The 17,578-nt window shown below is 45.5% G+C and overlaps 6 non-coding genes across 6 annotated transcripts; all 6 read left to right on the top strand.

Annotated features, from left to right (window-relative positions):
* The first annotated feature begins 2,162 nt into the window (after positions 1–2,162).
* LOC130321192 (U2 spliceosomal RNA) lies at positions 2,163–2,346 on the top strand. Its single transcript, XR_008866957.1, has one exon. It is a non-coding gene; the product is annotated as a U2 spliceosomal RNA (small nuclear RNA).
* A 2,093-nt stretch (positions 2,347–4,439) lies between these two features.
* Positions 4,440–4,630, top strand: LOC130321183 (U2 spliceosomal RNA). The gene has a single exon (XR_008866949.1). It is a non-coding gene; the product is annotated as a U2 spliceosomal RNA (small nuclear RNA).
* Positions 4,631–6,725: 2,095 nt separating this feature from the next.
* On the top strand, positions 6,726–6,916 carry LOC130321182 (U2 spliceosomal RNA). Its single transcript, XR_008866948.1, has one exon. It is a non-coding gene; the product is annotated as a U2 spliceosomal RNA (small nuclear RNA).
* A 2,083-nt stretch (positions 6,917–8,999) lies between these two features.
* LOC130321181 (U2 spliceosomal RNA) lies at positions 9,000–9,190 on the top strand. The gene has a single exon (XR_008866947.1). It is a non-coding gene; the product is annotated as a U2 spliceosomal RNA (small nuclear RNA).
* A 2,093-nt stretch (positions 9,191–11,283) lies between these two features.
* Positions 11,284–11,474, top strand: LOC130321180 (U2 spliceosomal RNA). The gene has a single exon (XR_008866946.1). It is a non-coding gene; the product is annotated as a U2 spliceosomal RNA (small nuclear RNA).
* Positions 11,475–13,555: 2,081 nt separating this feature from the next.
* LOC130321179 (U2 spliceosomal RNA) lies at positions 13,556–13,746 on the top strand. The gene has a single exon (XR_008866945.1). It is a non-coding gene; the product is annotated as a U2 spliceosomal RNA (small nuclear RNA).
* The last annotated feature ends 3,832 nt before the right edge of the window (positions 13,747–17,578 follow it).

Raw genomic sequence — 17,578 nt, 5'->3', positions numbered from 1 at the left:
GTTATCTAAAAGTATGAGTGAGAGTGTGACTGTGTTATTGTTTAAAAAAGGGGATAAGAGGGATCTTAAAAATTGGAGGCCTATAGCGCTCTTGAATTGTGATTACAAAATTATTGCTAAAGTTATTGCGAATAGGTTAAAGGATGTGATTGATTGTATGGTAGGTGAGGAGCAAATGTGTACAGTGCCTGATCGTAGGATTTCTGAATGTCTGTTAGGTCTGAGGGATGTATTGTGGGACTGTAAAACTAGGAAGCAAGGTGTGGCTGTTGTTACGGTGGATTTTGAAAAAGCGTATGATAGGGTGGTGCATGATTTATTGTTTAGGGTTTTGAGGAGGATGAATGTGCCGGACAGAATGGTGAAGTGGATTGAATGTTTGTATAGGGACATTTATAGTAAGATTCAGGTCAATGGTTTTCTGAGTAGGGAAGTGAGTATAAAATCTGGAGTGCGGCAGGGGTGTCCCCTGTCGCCAATTCTTTTTATTTGTATGATTGAGCCTTTGTTGGGGATGATTAGGAGAGATAAGGTGATGCGGGGTATAGAAATACCTGGTAGTCATGAGAAGGATATGCGAGTGATTGGTTACATGGATGATGTTACTGTTGTATGTAAGTCAATGGCAGGGGTAAGGCGTGCTAAGTTATTGATTGAGTGTTTCTGTTTAATGAGTGGGTTTAAGCTTAATGTTGGGAAGAGTGGTTGTAAATTTTTTGAGGGGTGGGGAGAGAGTGGGTTGTGCGAGTGGCCTGTGAGAGAGGGGGGTGTGGAAGTGCTTGGGGTGGTGTTTGATAATGATTTGTATGGGAAAGAAAGTTGGGAGAGGGTTTTGGGGAGGGTGGGGAATAAAATAAACTTCTGGTCTTTAAGGACTTTATCGATTGAGGGAAGGATTCTGGTTATTAAAGCTGTTATAATTCCTATTTTGCTTTATGTTAATTATGTGTTTCCTCCACCGGATAGGTGTCTGGCAAGAATTATCAGGCAGATCTTTGTTTTCTTATGGAATTCAAGGATGGAGAAATTGAGTCGTGGGAAGGTGGTGAAAAGCAGAATGCATGGTGGGAAAGGAATGATGAATGTGGAAGTGTTCCTGGCTGTGAAGTATGTCAGTTTTTGTCTCGCTGTAAGTAAGAAGGAATGTGTGTTTGGGTGCATGGTAAGGTATTTGGCTGGTAATGTGTTGTTGAAATATAAGCTAATGGAAAGGGACTTAAGGGTACCTGTAAGTTTTGAGGTTCCTTGGTTCTATCAGAGAATAGGGCGGTGTGTCAGGAAAAATAATCTGGAATGTGTGACTGAATGGAATGATAGTAAGAAGGTGATGAAAGTGTTGGAGCAGAGAGAAACAGTGGAATGTGTGGGAGGTCTGTCTGAGAAGGATTGTAAGGTAGTGTGGAAAAATGTCAGTCACAAGGAACTGACAAATAAACAAAAGGACTTGTCTTGGATGTTAGCTCATGGGTGTCTGCCAACAAGGGAATTTCAGAGGAGAAGGAGATTGGTAGACAGTGAAGTGTGTCCCAGGGATGGTTGCGGTGGATGTGAGAATTATGTACATGTGTTTTGGGAGTGTGGTTATGCGAAGTCTGTGTGGAGAAAAATGTCTGGTCTAATTAAAAATCTTACTGGAATTGAAATCTTATCCTTTAATATGATGATGTTTGGTTTGTGTGCAGTGGAGAGAGAGAAGGCAAGAGTGTTATGGTTCATAGTAAATTGTGTAAAAGAGGTTCTGTGGGATGTAAGGAATATTAGGATTTTCAATCAAACTGAAGTAAGTGTGAAGGAGTGTCTGGGCATGATCCGTGGTAAAATTTACCTTTACGTATTATGTGATAGGAAAAACTATGGTTCTGATGATGCAGAGGGGATCTGGAAACACAAAAAATGGAAGTACTGGTTATGATTGTATTCTTATTTGTCTTTCTTTTTCTTTTCTTACAGATTATATCCTGATATGAAGGGACAGTTGGAGGGACAGAATCCGCTGCAATTTATTTTTTCTGAGGGAAAGTCATGAAGGGAAAGCTTTTTGTTATATGTACATGTAAAGACATGATTCCTGTATATATTGTATATGTCAAATATGTGTTATTCATGTGTTTTCAGATGAATATGTAATTTTTTGAATGATTTACTTGGTTATGTATTGTATATTTCCTTTTCAATAAAAAAAAAAAAAAAAAATCTGTTCTTATCAGTTTAATATCTGATACGTCCCCTATCTGGGGACCATATATTAAATGGATTTTTGAGAACGGGGGCCGATTTCGAAGCTTGCTTCCGTCGCCCTATGCATTGACCCGATATGGCAGTATCTTCGGGTACAGTGCACCACCCCCTTACAGGGTTAAAAAGAAAGATTCCTACTTTCATTGCTACCTGCTTGCTGGCTAGCCAGCTAGCCAGCCCTGTGGGCCTTGCTGCTGCTGCTGCTGCTGCTGCAGCCAAAAAACAAAAGGTGGTGCTGCTGCTGCTTCTGCTGCTTCTGCTTGTGTCTGGCCGCTGTTGGAGCGTCCAGGCACAGGACTTCTGCTGCTGCTGACTAAATGGCCTCCTTAATTGGATCATTTGAGTAGCCAGCACACCTGTGCAGGTAGGGCATGACATGATAGGCAGCTGCCTTGATAGCGGGTGGGTGCTGAATGTTCCTAATTGACAAAATAAGATTAATGCTTATGAAGAAATATAAAATCTCATCCCTTCCCCAATATCGCGCCACACCCCTACCCCTTAATTCCCTGGTTGAACTTGATGGACATATGTCTTTTTTCGACCGTACTAACTATGTAACTATGTAACATAACATGGGGGGGTCTCCTGGCTGTTCACACAGGTGTGTCATTGCTGTACATTGACCATGCATTGCTTCTGTGGTATTGCAAAGGCAAAGACAAATGCTTCCAGCCATCCATTGCACTAATGGATTGGTCATCAGCTGGCTGTCTATGTCCCGCATCAATATAGACCAAAGTACAGAGGGTTAGGCTATGCTATAGTGCACCTACCTGATGCATCAGAAGGTGCGAGGCCCTTGCTAAATTCTGTGCACAGACTTTGAGATCTATGCTTTAGACTGTATCTAAACCTGCTCCAACATGGACTGACATTCTGGCCTACTTTCAGCCGATGCGACTTGTCTGTCGCTGAACAGTCGCTTTTTATGTATTCAGCACCTATGTATAATGTTGTAAAAATGCTCTAGAAGCTAAAGTCGCAGAAATGTCACACATATTTGGCCTGCAACTTTCTGTGCGACAAATTCAGACAGGAAAAATCAGTATAAATCCTTAGAAAATTATCCCCCAGTGTCTCCATCTGCTGGCGGTATTGAATAAGCATTGCTGCACTGATGGGGTATGCATTAGACGAAAAAAAAGAAGAAAAAGAAGAATAATACGCCCAGAAAAGAGGCGAAAAGGAGAAAAACGTAAAAAAACGTGAAAAAAAAGTAAGAGGAAGAGAAGGGAAAAAAAGGTGGAAATGGGTTTAAAAGTGATTTCGGCGGAGAAATATATATATATATATATATATATATATATATATATATATATATATATACGCGCACACACACACATATATATAAACGTATTCTCCGTTGAGATATTGCAGCCGCTGCTGTGTCCAGGCCCAGGAGCCTTAGCACTGTGCTGTGATGTCACTCAATACCACTGACATCACTAGGTGTAAACAACATCTCTCCTTTGCTGTGTATGTGACTATGGAGCTGTTTGGTGATGTCGTCTATTATGGCCTTCATAGAAGCAACAGGAGATTGTTGCATCCATCTAGAACCCTCAGAACTACAGTGCTATGATGTCACTCACTTCCACAGGCCTTGCAGAGTGTAAACAACAACAACCCAGCTTTGTTGTGTATGTAACCATAGGGATTGTGATGTCACCTAGAACCTTCACAGCAGCGACAGCTTTATGAGGAGCATCAGCACTGCTCTGCCTGAGCAGAACCATCACCGCCATAGGTTGTCAAATAACCCGGATTTAACCCACACAGGTAAGTCCAATGGGGTGCAGGCATGTCCTCTATGCTTACAGCTTCCCGTGGGTGTTGGTTTGATACCGTTTGGGGACAGCCAAGGAGGCATCTGCAGGCAACAAAGGTAGGTGTGTGCTTGTGTGTGTGTTTCCTATGCAGATCCTAAGCCCAGTGTCACATGCAAGTAGGAGGAGTAAGAAGGGTTCCTGGCAAATCCGGGTTATGGATTGCATTTAAAAAGGCCCCGTGGGAGTGCAATGGGCCCCTGTCTTGCTGCTTAGCAATAATGGTATGGGTTTAGGTTCTGCTGTGTGTACTGGTGGTTGACTGCCCCCCAGCCCAGAGTGTGCATGGAAAATTGTCTGGCAGCCTCCCTGACAGCAAGCAGTGATAGTGCCCATGAAGGGGACCTTGTTGGGCCCGCCCCTTTCACGGTTATCGCTTCTCGGCCTTTTGGCTAAGATCAAGTGTAGTATCTGTTCTTATCAGTTTAATATCTGATACGTCCCCTATCTGGGGACCATATATTAAATGGATTTTTGAGAACGGGGGCCGATTTCGAAGCTTGCTTCCGTCGCCCTATGCATTGACCCGATATGGCAGTATCTTCGGGTACAGTGCACCACCCCCTTACAGGGTTAAAAAGAAAGATTCCTACTTTCATTGCTACCTGCTTGCTGGCTAGCCAGCTAGCCAGCCCTGTGGGCCTTGCTGCTGCTGCTGCTGCTGCTGCAGCCAAAAAACAAAAGGTGGTGCTGCTGCGGCTTCTGCTGCTTCTGCTTGTGTCTGGCCGCTGTTGGAGCGTCCAGGCACAGGACTTCTGCTGCTGCTGACTAAATGGCCTCCTTAATTGGATCATTTGAGTAGCCAGCACACCTGTGCAGGTAGGGCATGACATGATAGGCAGCTGCCTTGATAGCGGGTGGGTGCTGAATGTTCCTAATTGACAAAATAAGATTAATGCTTATGAAGAAATATAAAATCTCATCCCTTCCCCAATATCGCGCCACACCCCTACCCCTTAATTCCCTGGTTGAACTTGATGGACATATGTCTTTTTTCGACCGTACTAACTATGTAACTATGTAACATAACATGGGGGGGTCTCCTGGCTGTTCACACAGGTGTGTCATTGCTGTACATTGACCATGCATTGCTTCTGTGGTATTGCAAAGGCAAAGACAAATGCTTCCAGCCATCCATTGCACTAATGGATTGGTCATCAGCTGGCTGTCTATGTCCCGCATCAATATAGACCAAAGTACAGAGGGTTAGGCTATGCTATAGTGCACCTACCTGATGCATCAGAAGGTGCGAGGCCCTTGCTAAATTCTGTGCACAGACTTTGAGATCTATGCTTTAGACTGTATCTAAACCTGCTCCAACATGGACTGACATTCTGGCCTACTTTCAGCCGATGCGACTTGTCTGTCGCTGAACAGTCGCTTTTTATGTATTCAGCACCTATGTATAATGTTGTAAAAATGCTCTAGAAGCTAAAGTCGCAGAAATGTCACACATATTTGGCCTGCAACTTTCTGTGCGACAAATTCAGACAGGAAAAATCAGTATAAATCCTTAGAAAATTATCCCCCAGTGTCTCCATCTGCTGGCGGTATTGAATAAGCATTGCTGCACTGATGGGGTATGCATTAGACGAAAAAAAAGAAGAAAAAGAAGAATAATACGCCCAGAAAAGAGGCGAAAAGGAGAAAAACGTAAAAAAACGTGAAAAAAAAGTAAGAGGAAGAGAAGGGAAAAAAAGGTGGAAATGGGTTTAAAAGTGATTTCGGCGGAGAAATATATATATATATATATATATATATATATATATATATATATATATATATACGCGCACACACACACATATATATAAACGTATTCTCCGTTGAGATATTGCAGCCGCTGCTGTGTCCAGGCCCAGGAGCCTTAGCACTGTGCTGTGATGTCACTCAATACCACTGACATCACTAGGTGTAAACAACATCTCTCCTTTGCTGTGTATGTGACTATGGAGCTGTTTGGTGATGTCGTCTATTATGGCCTTCATAGAAGCAACAGGAGATTGTTGCATCCATCTAGAACCCTCAGAACTACAGTGCTATGATGTCACTCACTTCCACAGGCCTTGCAGAGTGTAAACAACAACAACCCAGCTTTGTTGTGTATGTAACCATAGGGATTGTGATGTCACCTAGAACCTTCACAGCAGCGACAGCTTTATGAGGAGCATCAGCACTGCTCTGCCTGAGCAGAACCATCACCGCCATAGGTTGTCAAATAACCCGGATTTAACCCACACAGGTAAGTCCAATGGGGTGCAGGCATGTCCTCTATGCTTACAGCTTCCCGTGGGTGTTGGTTTGATACCGTTTGGGGACAGCCAAGGAGGCATCTGCAGGCAACAAAGGTAGGTGTGTGCTTGTGTGTGTGTTTCCTATGCAGATCCTAAGCCCAGTGTCACATGCAAGTAGGAGGAGTAAGAAGGGTTCCTGGCAAATCCGGGTTATGGATTGCATTTAAAAAGGCCCCGTGGGAGTGCAATGGGCCCCTGTCTTGCTGCTTAGCAATAATGGTATGGGTTTAGGTTCTGCTGTGTGTACTGGTGGTTGACTGCCCCCCAGCCCAGAGTGTGCATGGAAAATTGTCTGGCAGCCTCCCTGACAGCAAGCAGTGATAGTGCCCATGAAGGGGACCTTGTTGGGCCCGCCCCTTTCACGGTTATCGCTTCTCGGCCTTTTGGCTAAGATCAAGTGTAGTATCTGTTCTTATCAGTTTAATATCTGATACGTCCCCTATCTGGGGACCATATATTAAATGGATTTTTGAGAACGGGGGCCGATTTCGAAGCTTGCTTCCGTCGCCCTATGCATTGACCCGATATGGCAGTATCTTCGGGTACAGTGCACCACCCCCTTACAGGGTTAAAAAGAAAGATTCCTACTTTCATTGCTACCTGCTTGCTGGCTAGCCAGCTAGCCAGCCCTGTGGGCCTTGCTGCTGCTGCTGCTGCTGCTGCTGCAGCCAAAAAACAAAAGGTGGTGCTTCTGCTGCTTCTGCTTGTGTCTGGCCGCTGTTGGAGCGTCCAGGCACAGGACTTCTGCTGCTGCTGACTAAATGGCCTCCTTAATTGGATCATTTGAGTAGCCAGCACACCTGTGCAGGTAGGGCATGACATGATAGGCAGCTGCCTTGATAGCGGGTGGGTGCTGAATGTTCCTAATTGACAAAATAAGATTAATGCTTATGAAGAAATATAAAATCTCATCCCTTCCCCAATATCGCGCCACACCCCTACCCCTTAATTCCCTGGTTGAACTTGATGGACATATGTCTTTTTTCGACCGTACTAACTATGTAACTATGTAACATAACATGGGGGGGTCTCCTGGCTGTTCACACAGGTGTGTCATTGCTGTACATTGACCATGCATTGCTTCTGTGGTATTGCAAAGGCAAAGACAAATGCTTCCAGCCATCCATTGCACTAATGGATTGGTCATCAGCTGGCTGTCTATGTCCCGCATCAATATAGACCAAAGTACAGAGGGTTAGGCTATGCTATAGTGCACCTACCTGATGCATCAGAAGGTGCGAGGCCCTTGCTAAATTCTGTGCACAGACTTTGAGATCTATGCTTTAGACTGTATCTAAACCTGCTCCAACATGGACTGACATTCTGGCCTACTTTCAGCCGATGCGACTTGTCTGTCGCTGAACAGTCGCTTTTTATGTATTCAGCACCTATGTATAATGTTGTAAAAATGCTCTAGAAGCTAAAGTCGCAGAAATGTCACACATATTTGGCCTGCAACTTTCTGTGCGACAAATTCAGACAGGAAAAATCAGTATAAATCCTTAGAAAATTATCCCCCAGTGTCTCCATCTGCTGGCGGTATTGAATAAGCATTGCTGCACTGATGGGGTATGCATTAGACGAAAAAAAAGAAGAAAAAGAAGAATAATACGCCCAGAAAAGAGGCGAAAAGGAGAAAAACGTAAAAAAACGTGAAAAAAAAGTAAGAGGAAGAGAAGGGAAAAAAAGGTGGAAATGGGTTTAAAAGTGATTTCGGCGGAGAAATATATATATATATATATATATATATATATATATATATATATATACGCGCACACACACACATATATATAAACGTATTCTCCGTTGAGATATTGCAGCCGCTGCTGTGTCCAGGCCCAGGAGCCTTAGCACTGTGCTGTGATGTCACTCAATACCACTGACATCACTAGGTGTAAACAACATCTCTCCTTTGCTGTGTATGTGACTATGGAGCTGTTTGGTGATGTCGTCTATTATGGCCTTCATAGAAGCAACAGGAGATTGTTGCATCCATCTAGAACCCTCAGAACTACAGTGCTATGATGTCACTCACTTCCACAGGCCTTGCAGAGTGTAAACAACAACAACCCAGCTTTGTTGTGTATGTAACCATAGGGATTGTGATGTCACCTAGAACCTTCACAGCAGCGACAGCTTTATGAGGAGCATCAGCACTGCTCTGCCTGAGCAGAACCATCACCGCCATAGGTTGTCAAATAACCCGGATTTAACCCACACAGGTAAGTCCAATGGGGTGCAGGCATGTCCTCTATGCTTACAGCTTCCCGTGGGTGTTGGTTTGATACCGTTTGGGGACAGCCAAGGAGGCATCTGCAGGCAACAAAGGTAGGTGTGTGCTTGTGTGTGTGTTTCCTATGCAGATCCTAAGCCCAGTGTCACATGCAAGTAGGAGGAGTAAGAAGGGTTCCTGGCAAATCCGGGTTATGGATTGCATTTAAAAAGGCCCCGTGGGAGTGCAATGGGCCCCTGTCTTGCTGCTTAGCAATAATGGTATGGGTTTAGGTTCTGCTGTGTGTACTGGTGGTTGACTGCCCCCCAGCCCAGAGTGTGCATGGAAAATTGTCTGGCAGCCTCCCTGACAGCAAGCAGTGATAGTGCCCATGAAGGGGACCTTGTTGGGCCCGCCCCTTTCACGGTTATCGCTTCTCGGCCTTTTGGCTAAGATCAAGTGTAGTATCTGTTCTTATCAGTTTAATATCTGATACGTCCCCTATCTGGGGACCATATATTAAATGGATTTTTGAGAACGGGGGCCGATTTCGAAGCTTGCTTCCGTCGCCCTATGCATTGACCCGATATGGCAGTATCTTCGGGTACAGTGCACCACCCCCTTACAGGGTTAAAAAGAAAGATTCCTACTTTCATTGCTACCTGCTTGCTGGCTAGCCAGCTAGCCAGCCCTGTGGGCCTTGCTGCTGCTGCTGCTGCTGCTGCAGCCAAAAAACAAAAGGTGGTGCTGCTGCGGCTTCTGCTGCTTCTGCTTGTGTCTGGCCGCTGTTGGAGCGTCCAGGCACAGGACTTCTGCTGCTGCTGACTAAATGGCCTCCTTAATTGGATCATTTGAGTAGCCAGCACACCTGTGCAGGTAGGGCATGACATGATAGGCAGCTGCCTTGATAGCGGGTGGGTGCTGAATGTTCCTAATTGACAAAATAAGATTAATGCTTATGAAGAAATATAAAATCTCATCCCTTCCCCAATATCGCGCCACACCCCTACCCCTTAATTCCCTGGTTGAACTTGATGGACATATGTCTTTTTTCGACCGTACTAACTATGTAACTATGTAACATAACATGGGGGGGTCTCCTGGCTGTTCACACAGGTGTGTCATTGCTGTACATTGACCATGCATTGCTTCTGTGGTATTGCAAAGGCAAAGACAAATGCTTCCAGCCATCCATTGCACTAATGGATTGGTCATCAGCTGGCTGTCTATGTCCCGCATCAATATAGACCAAAGTACAGAGGGTTAGGCTATGCTATAGTGCACCTACCTGATGCATCAGAAGGTGCGAGGCCCTTGCTAAATTCTGTGCACAGACTTTGAGATCTATGCTTTAGACTGTATCTAAACCTGCTCCAACATGGACTGACATTCTGGCCTACTTTCAGCCGATGCGACTTGTCTGTCGCTGAACAGTCGCTTTTTATGTATTCAGCACCTATGTATAATGTTGTAAAAATGCTCTAGAAGCTAAAGTCGCAGAAATGTCACACATATTTGGCCTGCAACTTTCTGTGCGACAAATTCAGACAGGAAAAATCAGTATAAATCCTTAGAAAATTATCCCCCAGTGTCTCCATCTGCTGGCGGTATTGAATAAGCATTGCTGCACTGATGGGGTATGCATTAGACGAAAAAAAAGAAGAAAAAGAAGAATAATACGCCCAGAAAAGAGGCGAAAAGGAGAAAAACGTAAAAAAACGTGAAAAAAAAGTAAGAGGAAGAGAAGGGAAAAAAAGGTGGAAATGGGTTTAAAAGTGATTTCGGCGGAGAAATATATATATATATATATATATATATATATATATATATATATATATATACGCGCACACACACACATATATATAAACGTATTCTCCGTTGAGATATTGCAGCCGCTGCTGTGTCCAGGCCCAGGAGCCTTAGCACTGTGCTGTGATGTCACTCAATACCACTGACATCACTAGGTGTAAACAACATCTCTCCTTTGCTGTGTATGTGACTATGGAGCTGTTTGGTGATGTCGTCTATTATGGCCTTCATAGAAGCAACAGGAGATTGTTGCATCCATCTAGAACCCTCAGAACTACAGTGCTATGATGTCACTCACTTCCACAGGCCTTGCAGAGTGTAAACAACAACAACCCAGCTTTGTTGTGTATGTAACCATAGGGATTGTGATGTCACCTAGAACCTTCACAGCAGCGACAGCTTTATGAGGAGCATCAGCACTGCTCTGCCTGAGCAGAACCATCACCGCCATAGGTTGTCAAATAACCCGGATTTAACCCACACAGGTAAGTCCAATGGGGTGCAGGCATGTCCTCTATGCTTACAGCTTCCCGTGGGTGTTGGTTTGATACCGTTTGGGGACAGCCAAGGAGGCATCTGCAGGCAACAAAGGTAGGTGTGTGCTTGTGTGTGTGTTTCCTATGCAGATCCTAAGCCCAGTGTCACATGCAAGTAGGAGGAGTAAGAAGGGTTCCTGGCAAATCCGGGTTATGGATTGCATTTAAAAAGGCCCCGTGGGAGTGCAATGGGCCCCTGTCTTGCTGCTTAGCAATAATGGTATGGGTTTAGGTTCTGCTGTGTGTACTGGTGGTTGACTGCCCCCCAGCCCAGAGTGTGCATGGAAAATTGTCTGGCAGCCTCCCTGACAGCAAGCAGTGATAGTGCCCATGAAGGGGACCTTGTTGGGCCCGCCCCTTTCACGGTTATCGCTTCTCGGCCTTTTGGCTAAGATCAAGTGTAGTATCTGTTCTTATCAGTTTAATATCTGATACGTCCCCTATCTGGGGACCATATATTAAATGGATTTTTGAGAACGGGGGCCGATTTCGAAGCTTGCTTCCGTCGCCCTATGCATTGACCCGATATGGCAGTATCTTCGGGTACAGTGCACCACCCCCTTACAGGGTTAAAAAGAAAGATTCCTACTTTCATTGCTACCTGCTTGCTGGCTAGCCAGCTAGCCAGCCCTGTGGGCCTTGCTGCTGCTGCTGCTGCTGCTGCTGCAGCCAAAAAACAAAAGGTGGTGCTTCTGCTGCTTCTGCTTGTGTCTGGCCGCTGTTGGAGCGTCCAGGCACAGGACTTCTGCTGCTGCTGACTAAATGGCCTCCTTAATTGGATCATTTGAGTAGCCAGCACACCTGTGCAGGTAGGGCATGACATGATAGGCAGCTGCCTTGATAGCGGGTGGGTGCTGAATGTTCCTAATTGACAAAATAAGATTAATGCTTATGAAGAAATATAAAATCTCATCCCTTCCCCAATATCGCGCCACACCCCTACCCCTTAATTCCCTGGTTGAACTTGATGGACATATGTCTTTTTTCGACCGTACTAACTATGTAACTATGTAACATAACATGGGGGGGTCTCCTGGCTGTTCACACAGGTGTGTCATTGCTGTACATTGACCATGCATTGCTTCTGTGGTATTGCAAAGGCAAAGACAAATGCTTCCAGCCATCCATTGCACTAATGGATTGGTCATCAGCTGGCTGTCTATGTCCCGCATCAATATAGACCAAAGTACAGAGGGTTAGGCTATGCTATAGTGCACCTACCTGATGCATCAGAAGGTGCGAGGCCCTTGCTAAATTCTGTGCACAGACTTTGAGATCTATGCTTTAGACTGTATCTAAACCTGCTCCAACATGGACTGACATTCTGGCCTACTTTCAGCCGATGCGACTTGTCTGTCGCTGAACAGTCGCTTTTTATGTATTCAGCACCTATGTATAATGTTGTAAAAATGCTCTAGAAGCTAAAGTCGCAGAAATGTCACACATATTTGGCCTGCAACTTTCTGTGCGACAAATTCAGACAGGAAAAATCAGTATAAATCCTTAGAAAATTATCCCCCAGTGTCTCCATCTGCTGGCGGTATTGAATAAGCATTGCTGCACTGATGGGGTATGCATTAGACGAAAAAAAAGAAGAAAAAGAAGAATAATACGCCCAGAAAAGAGGCGAAAAGGAGAAAAACGTAAAAAAACGTGAAAAAAAAGTAAGAGGAAGAGAAGGGAAAAAAAGGTGGAAATGGGTTTAAAAGTGATTTCGGCGGAGAAATATATATATATATATATATATATATATATATATATATATATACGCGCACACACACACATATATATAAACGTATTCTCCGTTGAGATATTGCAGCCGCTGCTGTGTCCAGGCCCAGGAGCCTTAGCACTGTGCTGTGATGTCACTCAATACCACTGACATCACTAGGTGTAAACAACATCTCTCCTTTGCTGTGTATGTGACTATGGAGCTGTTTGGTGATGTCGTCTATTATGGCCTTCATAGAAGCAACAGGAGATTGTTGCATCCATCTAGAACCCTCAGAACTACAGTGCTATGATGTCACTCACTTCCACAGGCCTTGCAGAGTGTAAACAACAACAACCCAGCTTTGTTGTGTATGTAACCATAGGGATTGTGATGTCACCTAGAACCTTCACAGCAGCGACAGCTTTATGAGGAGCATCAGCACTGCTCTGCCTGAGCAGAACCATCACCGCCATAGGTTGTCAAATAACCCGGATTTAACCCACACAGGTAAGTCCAATGGGGTGCAGGCATGTCCTCTATGCTTACAGCTTCCCGTGGGTGTTGGTTTGATACCGTTTGGGGACAGCCAAGGAGGCATCTGCAGGCAACAAAGGTAGGTGTGTGCTTGTGTGTGTGTTTCCTATGCAGATCCTAAGCCCAGTGTCACATGCAAGTAGGAGGAGTAAGAAGGGTTCCTGGCAAATCCGGGTTATGGATTGCATTTAAAAAGGCCCCGTGGGAGTGCAATGGGCCCCTGTCTTGCTGCTTAGCAATAATGGTATGGGTTTAGGTTCTGCTGTGTGTACTGGTGGTTGACTGCCCCCCAGCCCAGAGTGTGCATGGAAAATTGTCTGGCAGCCTCCCTGACAGCAAGCAGTGATAGTGCCCATGAAGGGGACCTTGTTGGGCCCGCCCCTTTCACGGTTATCGCTTCTCGGCCTTTTGGCTAAGATCAAGTGTAGTATCTGTTCTTATCAGTTTAATATCTGATACGTCCCCTATCTGGGGACCATATATTAAATGGATTTTTGAGAACGGGGGCCGATTTCGAAGCTTGCTTCCGTCGCCCTATGCATTGACCCGATATGGCAGTATCTTCGGGTACAGTGCACCACCCCCTTACAGGGTTAAAAAGAAAGATTCCTACTTTCATTGCTACCTGCTTGCTGGCTAGCCCTGTGGGCCTTGCTGCTGCTGCTGCTGCTGCTGCAGCCAAAAAACAAAAGGTGGTGCTGCTGCTGCTTCTGCTGCTTCTGCTTGTGTCTGGCCGCTGTTGGAGCGTCCAGGCACAGGACTTCTGCTGCTGCTGACTAAATGGCCTCCTTAATTGGATCATTTGAGTAGCCAGCACACCTGTGCAGGTAGGGCATGACATGATAGGCAGCTGCCTTGATAGCGGGTGGGTGCTGAATGTTCCTAATTGACAAAATAAGATTAATGCTTATGAAGAAATATAAAATCTCATCCCTTCCCCAATATCGCGCCACACCCCTACCCCTTAATTCCCTGGTTGAACTTGATGGACATATGTCTTTTTTCGACCGTACTAACTATGTAACTATGTAACATAACATGGGGGGGTCTCCTGGCTGTTCACACAGGTGTGTCATTGCTGTACATTGACCATGCATTGCTTCTGTGGTATTGCAAAGGCAAAGACAAATGCTTCCAGCCATCCATTGCACTAATGGATTGGTCATCAGCTGGCTGTCTATGTCCCGCATCAATATAGACCAAAGTACAGAGGGTTAGGCTATGCTATAGTGCACCTACCTGATGCATCAGAAGGTGCGAGGCCCTTGCTAAATTCTGTGCACAGACTTTGAGATCTATGCTTTAGACTGTATCTAAACCTGCTCCAACATGGACTGACATTCTGGCCTACTTTCAGCCGATGCGACTTGTCTGTCGCTGAACAGTCGCTTTTTATGTATTCAGCACCTATGTATAATGTTGTAAAAATGCTCTAGAAGCTAAAGTCGCAGAAATGTCACACATATTTGGCCTGCAACTTTCTGTGCGACAAATTCAGACAGGAAAAATCAGTATAAATCCTTAGAAAATTATCCCCCAGTGTCTCCATCTGCTGGCGGTATTGAATAAGCATTGCTGCACTGATGGGGTATGCATTAGACGAAAAAAAAGAAGAAAAAGAAGAATAATACGCCCAGAAAAGAGGCGAAAAGGAGAAAAACGTAAAAAAACGTGAAAAAAAAGTAAGAGGAAGAGAAGGGAAAAAAAGGTGGAAATGGGTTTAAAAGTGATTTCGGCGGAGAAATATATATATATATATATATATATATATATATATATATATATATATACGCGCACACACACACATATATATAAACGTATTCTCCGTTGAGATATTGCAGCCGCTGCTGTGTCCAGGCCCAGGAGCCTTAGCACTGTGCTGTGATGTCACTCAATACCACTGACATCACTAGGTGTAAACAACATCTCTCCTTTGCTGTGTATGTGACTATGGAGCTGTTTGGTGATGTCGTCTATTATGGCCTTCATAGAAGCAACAGGAGATTGTTGCATCCATCTAGAACCCTCAGAACTACAGTGCTATGATGTCACTCACTTCCACAGGCCTTGCAGAGTGTAAACAACAACAACCCAGCTTTGTTGTGTATGTAACCATAGGGATTGTGATGTCACCTAGAACCTTCACAGCAGCGACAGCTTTATGAGGAGCATCAGCACTGCTCTGCCTGAGCAGAACCATCACCGCCATAGGTTGTCAAATAACCCGGATTTAACCCACACAGGTAAGTCCAATGGGGTGCAGGCATGTCCTCTATGCTTACAGCTTCCCGTGGGTGTTGGTTTGATACCTTTGGGGACAGCCAAGGAGGCATCTGCAGGCAACAAAGGTAGGTGTGTGCTTGTGTGTGTGTTTCCTATGCAGATCCTAAGCCCAGTGTCACATGCAAGTAGGAGGAGTAAGAAGGGTTCCTGGCAAATCCGGGTTATGGATTGCATTTAAAAAGGCCCCGTGGGAGTGCAATGGGCCCCTGTCTTGCTGCTTAGCAATAATGGTATGGGTTTAGGTTCTGCTGTGTGTACTGGTGGTTGACTGCCCCCCAGCCCAGAGTGTGCATGGAAAATTGTCTGGCAGCCTCCCTGACAGCAAGCAGTGATAGTGCCCATGAAGGGGACCTTGTTGGGCCCACCCCTTTCACGGTTATCGCTTCTCGGCCTTTTGGCTAAGATCAAGTGTCTTGCCCTAAGGTATTCGGGTACCCCTCTCCTCGGCCTTGTGGGATCGCCCAGGTTTATTGCCTGGGCTTCACCCACCTGCTGCTATTGGGGAGAGGGCTTAGTCCCAGGATAACGGGAAGGTGATCATCGGAGGACGGGTCTGCCGGAGAGGATGGCTAATGCGCCGAACGCTCCTAATACAGTACGGCTGTTTATCGAGGAGGAAAAGAGGAGTGCCTACGGGATTTTGCATGTCCAGCAGAAGGTCGTGGAAGGAGTGCTGAGGATGCCGCATGCTTCCATCTTCTGTGTCCAGGTCTTTCCCAGCCAAGGATTCTTTGACGTGACCTTCTACAACCTGGATGATCTCCGTACCTGTCTCTACCGGAGTAAGGAGAATGCTTCTCACCCTGACCTACAAGGGATCCGATTCATTTCCTGCGAGGCTCGGCCTAAGAAAGTTCCAGTGGTAGTGCATATGTACAACCCTTTTGTGCGGGATGAGGAGATCCAGACCTTTCTAAGAAGGTATTGTGTGTCTGTTTCTGGTGCGGAGAGGAAAAATAACATCCTGGGGACTTTCACAGGCATGAGACGTTTTTGGGTGGAGTTTAGGCCTGCCCCCGAGGGTGGTGCTGAAGGTTTTTGTCACCCCCCGCAGAACTTTGCGATAGGGAACAACAGGGGGTTTCTGCACTACCCGGGGATGCCAAGTTTTTGCCGGGACTGTTTTTGCTTTGGTCATACCAGAGAGAACTGTACAACCGGGCAGGTTTGCAGGAACTGCCACAAGCCTGATCACCGCACTGCAGACTGTCCCGAGAAACGCAAGTGTCATTTCTGTGGTTCTTCGGATCACCTGGCTAGGAGTTGCCCCACTTACCAGTCCGGGGCACCCCGATCATATGCAATGGCTCTTCGAGGTGGGACAGTTCCTGAGGACTCCAATGCTGCCAGGGCAGGCGATGCAGAGGTTAGCGTGCTGACCAGTGAAGCAGAGTCTGCCCCTGTTTTTCCTTCCATTTCTAGGTCTGTTCCGGATGCTTTGGTGGCAGAGGGGGAGAAGGCGGAGTCTGTTTCGGGGGCATCTGTTTCGGAGGCCTCTGATCCCCCAGAGGAGATGACTGTGGACAAAGAATCCTTGAAGAGAAAGATGCCGGTGGAAGAATCGGAGGATGACTGTCCGACTCCTCAGAGTCAAAGGATTGAGGACTTTCCTAGCCCGGGAAGGGAGGAGGCAGGTGGAGGGTCGTCATGTCAGATTGATTCTGACTCCTCTTTATCCTCCCTGGGCACAGGTTATTTGGAGGAATGTTCAGTCAAAAAATTGACAAAGACTCTTAAGTTTAAGGAAGGGGAGGCAAAAAATAAGGGTAGAGGTCGGGGAAAGGCTAGGCCTCCTTTTGATAATGCTTGATTTTGTATTTCCTTTTTTTCCTTCAAATGTTTGAATGAGTTTAACAATTGGTTCTCTAAATGTCCGCAGTATTAGATCTTTAGAAAGGAGATCCGCCATTTTTGATTTACTTTCTAGATATTCTTTTGATGTTCTAGGTCTCCAGGAGTGCTGCTTGGATGGGGAGCCAAATATCTCCTGGCCTTATGGGCAATCGGTATGGTCTGGTTCAATGGAACGTAATTCGGGGGTGGGGATTTTGTTCAAAAGTAATGAGTTTGTTGTTAAAAAAGTTGTCCATATTGTTCCGGGTAGGGTATTATTAGTGCATTTTATTTTCAGG

This window comes from Hyla sarda, unplaced genomic scaffold (assembly GCF_029499605.1).
Source record: "Hyla sarda isolate aHylSar1 unplaced genomic scaffold, aHylSar1.hap1 scaffold_2233, whole genome shotgun sequence".
NCBI lineage: Eukaryota > Metazoa > Chordata > Amphibia > Anura > Hylidae > Hyla > Hyla sarda.
This window is presented reverse-complemented; position numbering and strand designations above follow the sequence as displayed.